Genomic DNA, 13,125 nt, shown 5'->3' on the forward strand with positions numbered 1-13,125 from the left:
TGCTATGATTATAATTGCTATCAGTGAGTGACAAACACGTGAGATGTACCTCTCAAGAGAGTAGACCACACAGTTCCTTCAAATAGCAATGGCAGTGACATGACAGATCAGAAACAATCAGCTGCTTCAGTCTTTTTAAATACATGTGACAGTCACATTTATACCAAATGATTTCAACAAGATTAATGTTATTGAAGTCAGCACCTCGAAATTAATAATTTCACCATTATTTTAGTATTAAAAAGACACATGAAAGGAATCATTTGACAAAGACTTTTCACATTAAATTAAGAGAAAAGCACAGATGTCAAAAGCTAATTATCACTGGACAAATTATACAGAGGAGTAGGACTTAAGTCTTAGACTCCTTGCTTTTGGAAATCTCTCTTTAGGTTACTTTATCTGGACCTGGCCTCTCTTCTCTAAGATACCTCTTCAAAAACAGCCAGAAAATGAACTTTTGGGACTTCATCAGGATAAAACCTTCTGCACAGCAAAGGAAATAGTCAACAAAGAGGCAACCCATGGAATGGGAGAAGATATTCGCAAATGACACTACAGACAAAGGGCTGATATCCGAGGTCTATAAAGAACTCCTCAAACTCAACATCCAAAAAACAGATAATCACATGGGCAAATTGGGCAGAAGACATGAACAGACACTTCTCCAAAGAAGACACATGAAAAAATGTTCATTATCATTAGCCGTCAGGGAAATTCAAATCAAAACCACATTCAGATACTACCTTATACCAGTTAGAACAGCAGTTAGAAAGGCCAAAATTAACAAGACAGTAAACAAGTGTTGGAGAGGATATTGGCAAAGGGGAACTTTCTTATACTGTTGGTGGGAATGCAAGTTGGTGCAGCGACTTTGGAAAACAGTGTGGTGATTCCTTAAAAAATTAAAAATAGAGCTACCCTATGACCCTGAAATTGCACTACTGGGTATTTACCCCAAAGATACTGATGTGGTGAAAAGAAGGGCCATGTATACCCCAATGTTCATAGTAGCAAATGGCCATGGTTGCCAAACTGTGGAAAGAGCCCAGATGCCCTTCAACAGATGAACAGATAAAGAAGATGTGGTTCATATATACAATGGGATATTATGCAGCCATCAGAAAGGATGAATACCCAACTTCTGCATCAACATCGATGGTACTGGAGGAGATTATGCTGAATGAAATAAGTCAAGCAGAGAAAGTCAATTATCATATGGTTTCACTTACTTGTGGAGCATAAGAAATAACATGGAGAACTTAGGAGAAGGAAAGGAAAAGTGAATTGGGGGAAATTGGAGGGGGAGACGAAACATGAGAGACTCTGAGAAACAAACTGAAGGTCTTGGAAGGGAGGTGTGGAGGGATGGGTGAGACTGGCGGTGGGTATTAAGGAGGGCACAGATTACGTGGAGCACTGGGTGTGGTGCATAAACAATGAATCTTGGAACACTGGAAAAATAAAATTAAATTAAAACAAAGCAAAACAAGACAAAACAAAACCAAAACCAGCCAGAATAAGCCATCCACCTAGATACTTCTGTTTTAGAGGCACTTTTAGAACCCAAGTAAAAATTACCATCATCAACACCAATAATGTTTACTGAACAATTGCCATGTCATAGGAATCATACTCAAAACACTGTATTATACAGAAATATCATTATTGTCCCCACTTTTAAGCTAAAGAGAACAGAGTACAAACAGAAAAAGTAATTTTTTCAAGGTCAATTTATTTAGGCAACAACTGGTTGCTTTCTTATAGATCAAAAACTTTAGACTCAGTGCTGTTTCAGGACTGTTTCTTTCTATTATGGAATGTTCCTTCTTCAGAAAACAAACTCAAGTTTCTCAAATCAATGGAACAGTGAGCCAGTAGGCAGGATAAAGTTGAAATTTGAGGACAATGCCACATATTCCTTTGAAATATTTGTCAGCTCTGGAATTTCCATTTGTTTCTTTTTTATCATTTGTCTTTTTTTTCTGCTGAAATTTCTCAACTTTTTATTCACTATGAGCATATTTTTATTAAGCATAATTATACTAGTTATTATAATAGTTGTTATAATAGTTATTATAATAGTTGCCTCAAAGTCACTACTAATTCCAGTATCTAGATAATTTGGGGGTTTTCTCTTTATTATCTTGAGTACTGATGACACATTTCTGTTTCTTTGTACATTGAATAATTTTGAATTATATTCTAGACATTGTGGATGTTATGTGTTAGAGTCTCTGGATTCTGTTATATTTCTCAGGAGAATGAAACATTTTTACTTTAACAGGTTATTAACCTGGTTGGACTCAAAGTATAAACTCTCTCTTGGACAATAGCTGAAAACTATCAGTTCTTTTATTCTACTCTATGTTGTTTGGAGTCTGCCCTACACATGTGCATTTCAGGGGTTAGCTGGAGATTTGGGAAGGGAATTTGGGGGTTCCCCTATCTTCTTTCCATGAACACCTGCCCCAAATTTCCAGATATTGTGGATTTCACCAACTCTGTCATCTGGCTCTTCAGACCAGGAAGACTGGGTTTTCAGAGTTTTAGACACCCTCTATGGCTCTGACTGTGGACTACCCTCATTTAAAGAGGGAAAGAGAGGGAAGTGGGACGGGGAGAGGGAGAGAGAAGGGTGAAGGAGGAGGGAGGCAGAGAGGGAGGGAAGGACAGAAAGAGTGAAAGAGAGAGAAAGAAACTTACTGAGTGTTTTTCCTTTCAAGTTTTGACTCCTTAAAATCTGCCTGGTTTTTTCCCACTCTTAATGCCTTTAGGAAGTTGGTATTTGTTTTGTTTTGTATTGTGTTCAGAGTTTATAGTTTTTGTCCATGAGAGGTTTGTTTTGATAGGCAGGTACCTGGCTATACCAGGACTCTCTTTGAGAATATGAACAAGTTAGACATCTTTCCTTAATAAACATAAATAAATGCATGCAAATGAATATGCATACTCACAGATATTCAATGTAGCAGGCATATTTTTGAGAGTTAATGCATCTCTGAAACCTGTACCTATGGTACATCTCAGGTCAAGAATCCTTGATCCTTGTGCTTGGTGCTGAGATTTATAAGTGGAGTAAGATTTAGTCTCTACCCTAACAGAGCCCTTGTTCTAGAGCAGGGATAAGTAAACTTCCTTAAAGGGCAAGAGAATAAAAACGATGGGCTTGTGGACCCGCCATATGATTTCTGTCACAAGCTCTCAACTCTTCCATTATAATGCAGAAGCAGACTCAGACGTACAGAAATAATGGGTGTATACTGTCATTCTCCAAGAGAAAAAAAAGCCATAACCCCATGGACTGTAGTTTGCTGAATTTGTTCTAGAAGAGAGAAAGAGGGAATAAAGAGAAAAATAGTAAGGGCTTGGAGAAAGGTTAAAGAGAAATTCATAATAATGAGGCAAGAAGATTGTGATTATCAAGGGAGAATGCTGACAATGTGACTTTGTTTTAAAAGCCAAAGAAAATAGCACAAACCTTGTATAATCCGTTTCATCTTATTACAGCAAAGATCTAAATATCAAATAACAACCAACCAAACCTATCCTTGGTTTATGCATAAGAGTCATCTCTTCAACAGTTCTGTAAAACTCAAACTCCAAATCTAGTTTTTGTTTTTGTTTTTAAGATTTTACTTATTTGAGAGAGAGAGAGAGAGAGAGTGAGTGTGCAAGCAAGGGGAGGGGCAGCAGTAGAGGGAGAGGAAGAGAGACTCAGTAGATTTCTTACTGAATGCAAAGCCTGATGCAGGGTTCTATCTCACAATCCTGAGATCATGACCTAGGGTGAAATAAAGAGTCTGACGCTTAACTGACTAAGCCACCCAGACTCCCGTAAATCTAGTTTTCAATTAGCTGTAATATCAGCTTCTTAGTGTTCTGTAGCTATTTACAGTCTTTATTCTCTACTGGAATGTCAGTGTCTGGAGGAGGTGGTGAGTGGTGGGGGATTGGTCATTTATTTACTCTTATGTGGCCCTATATTGAGTGTGGTAATTATTACATAGTACTAACTAAATATAGATATCTGAACAGATGATGGAGAAAAAGTTCATTTAAATCAGTATCTATGGGGCACCTGGGTGGCTCAGTGGATTAAGCATCTGCCTTTGGCTCAGGTCATGACCTCAGGGTCCTGGGAGGGAGCTCCCTGTAGGACTCTGCTCAGTGGGGAGTCTGCTTCTTCCTCACTCTCCCTCTGCTCTCTCTCTCAAATGGATAAATAAAATCTTTAAAAAAATAAATAAATCAGTATCTATGAAACAGAGTTATAACCTTCTAAGAAATGGGTACATAGTGCACTGTTCACAAAGTAGAAAAAAAAATTAAGGTCATGTCTAAATGAAAGGATCAGTAAAACTTCCATAGAGGAAATAAATGCCTCTTATATAGTGTACTTGTTTTAATGTCAAATAATAGCCAAGCTGAAGCCTCAAGTAAGCAGGGCTTTCAGGATTGTACAGCACAATCTGCAGGAAGACGACAATTTAAAAAATTTAAATGTCTAACAGAAAGGCATCCATCAATAACACCTTAGTAATACCATTGCACAATGCAATGTCCATATAAATATGTTGAAGTGAATACTCTCCTACAGGCCTTAAACTCTCATTTGACTCTGCCTTGGCAGAATAAAATACGATTTTACAATATCTGATATAAATGCATTTAGATTCTGATGACATTTTTGAATATGACTGTCAAAAAATCAAATCACGGTGCAGAAAGTGACTTTATGTTGGTTATCTATAAAGGTGAATTAAAGTGGAGAGAAGTGGCAATTTTGTGAATAATTCAGGGAAGTGAGGGAAAAATACAGTTTGAGTTCTGAATTATTTATTCAGGCCTTCTGGGTTGATCCAATCTATCATGGTCATTATTCAATTTTGCTTTTCCTGTGTAGCTGAAGGCTGTGGTGTGTCCCTTCTAGTGTGATTCTAGTACAGTCACAGCAAGTGGTCTGAATGGGTTTTCCCAATCTTCTCATTTGTGTGCAATGATAATCATGGTAGTAGTAAACATTTATTGAACATTTATGTGCCAATCACAGCTCTAATTACTTTGCTGCTCATTTGTTCTTTGTAACAGCTCTATGAGGTAGGTATTAATATTTCCACTTTATAGATGAAGGAACAAGACTCAGAGAGCTTAAATAACTTGTACAGCTAGCAAGCAGCAGATCTTGAAGCCAAAATGCATATCTATAATTCTAAAGCCTTGCTTTTATCTGCTATACTGAGAGCTTTAAAAAATGGGTCTGATTCAAAGACGACCTTCGTGTTGCTTTTGGCTCCCATTAATAGCAACTAGAGAGAGCATAAGAGAAAAAGATGGGGGTGAATACACGGCGCGGGCTGTGGGTTCCGGCTCCCGAGAGCCTGCAGAATTACCAGCTGCAGCAGCCTGCAAGTATGTGGGGACGCAGCTCACTCAATGGAAATGGGAGGTTGAAGTGGCAAAGCAGGTTCATTTCCTCTCTTTTCTCTCCCCCATGGAGGAAGATAGGATCTTCTGTTCAGTCTTTCTGCAGACGCTGTATGTGGCAAACATCATCTGTTGACTGTCCTTTTGCTCTGGCAGCTTTCTGTGAAGCAGCCCCTGGTATGGAGCACCACCCATCCTATCACTTTGTTCTTTCCTTGCCTAGCCTCTTTTTAATATCACCTTCACTGTCCTTGACTTACACCTCCCCAGGAAAATGTCAGCACCTTAATGGGGTGTCTCAGGGCCTTCTTAGTGGTCCCGGGCTAAAACAACAGTCAACACATACATAGTCCCTCCAAGTGCCAGACACCATTCTCAGTGCTTCAGGGACACTAACTCATTTCATCCTCGCAACACCCTAGTGAGGTATTATCATCAAATATGTTTCCATTTTACAATTAAGGAAATTAGGATATAGAAAGGTTAAGTCTTTCTAGGGAGCATAAAAAACAATCTTCTCTATGGGTTTGTTGCATATGAATATATAAATGAGTAACTGGATATGTGCTCAAGAGAAAGAAATAAGAAGGGAAATTCCAGGCGTGCCTGGGTGGCTCAGTGGGTTAAAGCCTCTGCCTTCAGCTCAGGTCATGATCCCAGGGTCCTGGGATCGAGCCCCACATTGGGTTCTCTGCTCTGCGGGGAGCCTGCTTCCTCCTCTCTCTCTGCCTGCCTCTCTGCCTACTTGTGATCTCTCTCTCTGTCAAATAAATAAATAAAATCTTAAAAAAAAAAAAGAAGAAGGGAAATTCCACTTCTAAATTCACTGGATGCTGCTGCTTCCATTATTAGGCTACTTGGTGGAGGAAAAGTTTTCAGCCTTGGATCCAGCAAAATGCAAGGCATAGACTAGATATTCAGCATTTACTTTCTAAAATAATGCATATTTCCTAAGTCTGGGCATTTTTTTAAACAACATATATAAAATATTTCTTTAAACATAGAAAGACATAAAAGAGATTGAATAACACTGCTATTGCGTGGTTCCAGGAGCTCAGATTAGGAGGAAAAGTAATGGTGGGGAAATTAACATAGGAGATTCCTTGCCACCTTTCCTTTATGCAAAACAGAGCGGAGTTGCTGGATTCAAAGTCCTTTAGGGTTGCAAGACCAACAATAAACAAAGAATAAAAGATCTTGCCATGAAAATCAATATGTTGTCCAGAAAAATAAACAGCCAAGTAATGAGTATTTTTTTTTTAGTGCCCTATGAATTTTTTAGTGCCCTATGAATTTTCCTTGGCATGAGTTGATCTTTTTTTTTTTTTTAAGATTTTATTTATTTATTTGACAGAGAGAGAGATCACAAGTAGGCAGAGAGGCAGGCAGAGAGAGAGAGGGAAGCAGGCTCCCTGTTGAGCAGAGAGCCCGATGTGGGACTCGATCCCAGGACCCTGAGATCATAACCTGAGCTGAAGGCAGCGGCTTAAACCACTGAGACACCCAGGCGCCCCATGAGTTGATCTTTTGTCAACAATCTTTTATTTGATGTGAATGGGCAGTGCAGTGGCCCTTATTCAAGTATTGATGAAAACTCTGAGAGACTTCAGGAAGCTTAAAGATTTGATGAGGACTGGGAACAAGTGACCAGGAAATGAAAGTGACACAACATTGTCAACTATTAACCCAGACCCAGTCTTCTAATATGGTTGTTGTCTCAGCTTTTCTCACATATTTCTGCATTTTCTTTTTTTTTTCCAGTTACTGCATATTTTTAAAGGAGCAAACTGTTTTCTAAATGAATTGATTTTGTGTGAAAAATGGAATATCAGAATTTAGAGTAAAATTTAAATTAAGCTCCGCTTATTTTACCCTAGTATAGTTTCCTGAAAATTCTTTACAGCCTAAGAGCCAAGTTTTTAAAGCATATAATTTTCCATTGCACTATAATCAAGCATCCAACTGACAAACCACTTCTACACTTATGTCTAAGGGAAGCAATGGGGGTTTTCATTTCATCTTTGGGAACTCTTGATACACTGTTATTTGCCAGGTGAATCTACAGTTGTAGAGCTAGAAAATGAATGTTGATGGGGGTGATCTGTAAGTCTTTGGGTAAATAGGACAAACCTCCTCATCCTTTTTGGAACCTCTGAGAAATTCCTTTCCTACTGATAAGGGCTGAAAGCAGTTATATCTCCCTCAACTGACTCCTGCAGTCTGGCCCAAGGTATTACTGTGAGGCTTATCTGGGTGAATGCAATATGCCGTAGTCCTGGTAACTGATATGGGTCTTGGCACAAACCCAAAGCTAAAAGCAATCATAGTCTTCTTTAGCACTTTTCTGCCAAGGCGACAGGAAAAGAAGATTTTTATAACCATTTGTCCTTTTTGGCTTGAATAATTTGTAATTAAAAAAAATTCAGATCTCCCATTTGTTTGGACAATTTATTTTTTGTGTGTTTGACTATTCCCTTTCTGTGTGTTTGAATATTTTATCCAAGTTTCAAATTAGTTAGCATTAAAGGATTCTAAATATTTTATTATTTTGTAATATCTGCAGTGTCTGTAGTTATGACCCCTTTTTTCAATTCTAATGTAACTTAATTCATCTCCTGTCTCTTGATCAATTTTGGCAGAGATTTGTTAATTTTATTAGTCTTTGTAAAGAAACGAACTTTGGTTTTGTTGAGAGCATTGTTTCGTTACTTTACATATCATTAATTTCTGCTCTTATCTTCATATCTTTTTTTAATTTCTACTTGCTTTGGGATCCACTAGTTTGTTTCATAATGTTTGAAACTGATGCTTAATACATTTATATTTAGGCTTTTTTGTTTTCTATAGTACTTGAAGTTATAGATTTCTAAGCACAATGTCAGCTGCATGACATCAGTTTGTATATGCTATTATCATTCATTAAAGTTTTTTTCTAATTTAAATTATGAATTCTTATTTGACTCATTTAGAAGCATGCTTCTTAATTTCTAAACATATGTAGATTCCAAATTTTCTTTTAATTACTGATTATATGATAGAAAATAAAATTTATAATTGATTTTTTAAAATTTGCTATTTGTTTTATATTGCTGTATGAGACTGGGGTGTGTGCATGTGAGTGTGAGTGTGCATGTTTGTGTGTTAATGATTTAATTGTGCTCTAAAATAAGGTTCATACTGTATTAGTTCAGGGTCCTGTATGCATATATGTATAAAACAGTTGTTAAAATCTTCTACATTCGGTTTTTCTTTTCTACTGTTTTATTTATTTATTTACTTGCTTACTTACTTTTCCATTTGGCTTGCTTGTGCTATAAGTTTTTAATATAAATGATAAAAATCTCCCATTGTGAGAGTGGATTCATCTAGTTCATCTTTTAGCTTTTCATTTTAAAATAATTATAGATTTAGAGGAAGTTGAAAAAGGAGTACAGAGAGATCTTGCCTACACTTTACCCACTTTCCCCCCTGGTTATATTTTATATAACTATGATATACACTCAAAACCAAGGAAATTGACTTTAGGTGCAAGTGTGGACACAGACCTGTGTCGTTTAATTTCATGTAGATACTGTAACATTGATTCCAATCAGAATACAAAACAATTTTTATCACAAGCTCTCTCTCACCTGCCACGCCCTTTAGAGTGACATCTGTCCCTACACTCTATCAACCCCTAAGGCATTTTCCATCTAAATAATTTTGCCATTCTGAGAATGTTATGTAACTTGAATATTAAAATACACAACTTTAAGAATGGCTTTTAAAACTCAACCTAATGCCCTTGAGATCCATCCAAATAAAGCATATTAACTGCTTGTTTTTTATTGCTAAGTAGCACGGCATGGTATGGATATACCACATTTTGTTTAACCAAATACCCCTTCAGAAGCATATTTCCAATTTTTGGCTGTTACAAATAGAGCTGTTACAAATATTTGTATAGAAGGTTTTGTGTGGGCATGCAATTCATTTTTTTTCCCCTTCGGTAAACATCCAGCAGTGTAATTACTAGGTCATATGGTAAGTAAATATTTAGTTGGTTTTTTTTTTTTAAGATTTTACTTATTTATTTGACAGACAGAGATCACAAGTAGGCAGAGAGGCAGGCAGAGAGAGAGGGGGAAGCAGGCTCCCTGCTGAGCAGAGAGCCTGATGCGGGGCTCGATCCCAGGACCTGAGCCGAAAGCAGAGGTTTAACCCACTGAGCCACCCAGGCGGCCCCAAATATTTAGTTTTTTAAGAAGCTGTCAAACTATTTTCCAGAATGGCTGTACCTACATTTCATTCCACATGCAGTGGATGACAGATGCAATTTCTCAGGACCCTCATCAGCATTTGAGATTGTTGGTATTTTTTTAAGCTGTTCTAAATAGAACTCTAGTCTAACAGAATAGGAGATACCTCATACGGTCTTAAATACATTTCCCTGGTGTACAGGGATAGTGAACATCTTTTCATGTGCTTATTTTCCACATGCTTCTTTGCCATTCTCTATTGTGAAATGTATCTTCATGTTTAATTATTTGTGTTCTAATTGATTGTTTGAGTTTTTTTTTCTTTTTTGGAACATGATTTTGTTCTTATGTCTAAGAACTCTTCAACATTCTCTAGGTCCTAGAGATTTTTTTTCATTATTTTCCTCTAAAATTCTTATAGTTTTAAGTTTTGCACTTATACCCATAACCTAATTTAGTTAACTTTTATATAAGATGTGAGATTTAGGTCTAAATTCATTTTTGCCTATAGATGTCAACTTCTCTAATACTAATTTTTGAAAAGATTATCCTTCCCCTATTGAATTGCTTTTGCATCTTAGTGAATAATCAGTTGGCTGTACTTGTGTTGGTCTATTTCTGGGTTTTTATTTGATAATACTATCAATTTTTAAAATTTAATTTGAAGTTATATCGATAATTACATACACATTGGAATTTTATGTCTTTCTCTGTACGGAATTAAGAAAAATCATATGTATTCCCTTCCTTTCTAATGTTTTTGCATTAAAATCCATTTCTTTTTATATCAGTATAGATATTTCAACTTTGAAAAATTTCTATTTGTTCAATAAATCTTCCATTCTTTTATGTAATTTCAAACTTTCTCTTTTATGATACTTCAGATTTCCTTCCTACAGACTCATATGGATAGGATTTCTATTAATTCATTTTGACAATTTGTGTCTTTTAACTAAAGCATTTGATCCTTTTAAAACAACTAGTATTTGGGAATTTATTTCTATCTTATTTTGTGTTTTCTACTGTTGCATTTTTTCTGTATTCTATTCTTTCAGTATTTTGTATTTTCTCTCCTTATTCAATATTTCCATGTAGTTGTTTTAACCCTAAATTATGTAGCTCTAGAATATTAACAAGTACAATTATGAAAGCTCATCAATACTCTAATACTCTAATCCCCCCAAAACAAAGCTTTTAGAATACTTTAACCACAATTACTCTCCATCTCAATTTATACACTACTGTTGTCTATTTGTTCTTGTAAATCTTGACTTACAAAATTTTGTTGTATACAGTCAATATTTGTTTCGGTTTACCTGAATATTTACATTTACTAATGATTATTTCTTATTTTTTCTATCTTTCATCTGGAATCATTTTCCTTCTGTCCATATTGCATTTTTGTGAATATTAGTCTGCTGGTGGCAAATTATTTCTTCTTATTACTTTCAAAAGATCCTGATTTCACATATGTTTTGGAAGTTATTTTTTGATTAGAAGTTCTACCCAGAGAAATTAGATAAGAAAAATAAATGAAATGCATCCAAATTGAAAAGGAAAAAGTAATATTGTCAGTATTTGCCCATGACATAGTATTATTTACAGAAAACCCTAAGGACTCCACTAAAAATGTGTCAGAATAAGCAAATTCAGTAAAGTTGCAGGATACAAAATTGATGTGCAAAAATCCGTGGTGTTTCTATACAATAATTATGAATGGTCAGAAAGAGAAATTAAGAAAACAATCCTACTTATAACTGCATCAAAAGAATAAAATACTTTGAAATAAATTTAATCAAGGCAGTAAGAGATCAGTATACTGGAAGCTGTAAGACATTCATGAAAGAAATAGAAGAGGACACAAATAAACAGAAAGATTATCTGTGCTCATGCATTGGAAAAATGAATATTATTTAAATGTCCATACTACCCAAAGCAACCTACAGGTACCAACCTATCAAAACTCTAATGGCACATTTCACAGAAACAGAACAAATATCCTAAAATTTGTATGGAACCATAAAAGACCCTGAATAGGCAAAGCAATCTTGAGAAGGAAGAATAAAGCTGGAGGCATCATACTTCCTGATTTCAAGCTCTGACAACAGGCTATAGTAATAATAATTTTAAAAAAGCAGGATACTGACATAAAAACAGACACATAGATCAATAAACATAATAGAGGGCCCAGGAATGAAACCACATATAAATGGAAAAATTAGTTTATGAAAACGTAGTTGAGACTATACAATGAGGAAAGGACAGCCTCTTCAATAAATGTTGTTGGAAAAACTGGACAGTCACATGCAAAAGAATGAAACTGGACCACTGTCTTATACCCTAAACAAAATTTAACTCAAAACCGATTAAAGACATGAATGTAAAACATGAAAATTAAAACTCCTAGAGGAAAATGTAGGTGGTAATCTTGACATTGGTCTTGGAGATGGTTTCTTTTAATTTGATACCAAAAGCAAAGGAAACAAAAGCAAAAATAACCAAGCCAGATTATATCAAACTAAAAAGCTTCTGCAAAGCATCCACAGAATAAAAAGGCAACCTACTGAACAGGAGGACATATTTTCACATCATGTATCTATTAAGGAGTTAAATATATAAAGAACTCATACAACTTAATAGCAAACTATAAACTATTTAATCTAATGGGTAGAGATCTAGAGAGACATTTTGTTCAAAGATGACCAACAGGCACATGAAATGGTACTCAACATTATTAATCACCAGGAAATGCAAATCAAAACCACAATGAGATATCACTTCACACTATTACAGTGGTTATTATCAAAAGGACAAGAAGGAACAAGTGTTGGTGACAATGTGGAGAAAAGGGAACCTTTGGGCGCTGTTGGTAGGAATGTAAATTGGCATACCACTATGGAAAACAGTATGGAGTTTCCTCAAAAAATGAAAAATAGCTTTCCAATTCAAGATGACAATGTAAGAGAATCCTAAAATCTCCTCCATGCACATACCAAATCTACTGCTACACAAGGAACAATTTCCTCCAAAAAAGTCCTACAAACAGGCTGAGTGACTCCTATACATTGGTTGAGTGAGAGAAGGCACACATCACAGTGATAGGAAAGGCTGGGACACAATCTTGCCATAATCCCCACTTCCACAGGACAAGGTGCCTCCCAGTCAGGAGGGAACTCGAATGCCAGAGCTTCTCCCTAAGGAGTGAAGAGTTTGACCCCTCATGAGGCACCCCCAATTTTTAAGATGTGCACAGAAGAGACAAGCCCCTAAAACTTCTAGCTTTGACAAGAAATGGGGCCAACATTCATAAGACCCACAAAGCTAAAACAATCTCAGAAATGGCAATTAAAGGGCTTGAGTGCTTGGACTCACCCAGCCTGGGGACCAGCCCAGAAGTAGCCATCTAGAGGTACCAAGACTTTGTGTGAGAGAGCCTCACTTGTGTCTCTTACAGCTTTGG

Source organism: Meles meles, chromosome 20 (assembly GCF_922984935.1).
Source record: "Meles meles chromosome 20, mMelMel3.1 paternal haplotype, whole genome shotgun sequence".
Taxonomy (NCBI): Eukaryota; Metazoa; Chordata; class Mammalia; order Carnivora; family Mustelidae; genus Meles; species Meles meles.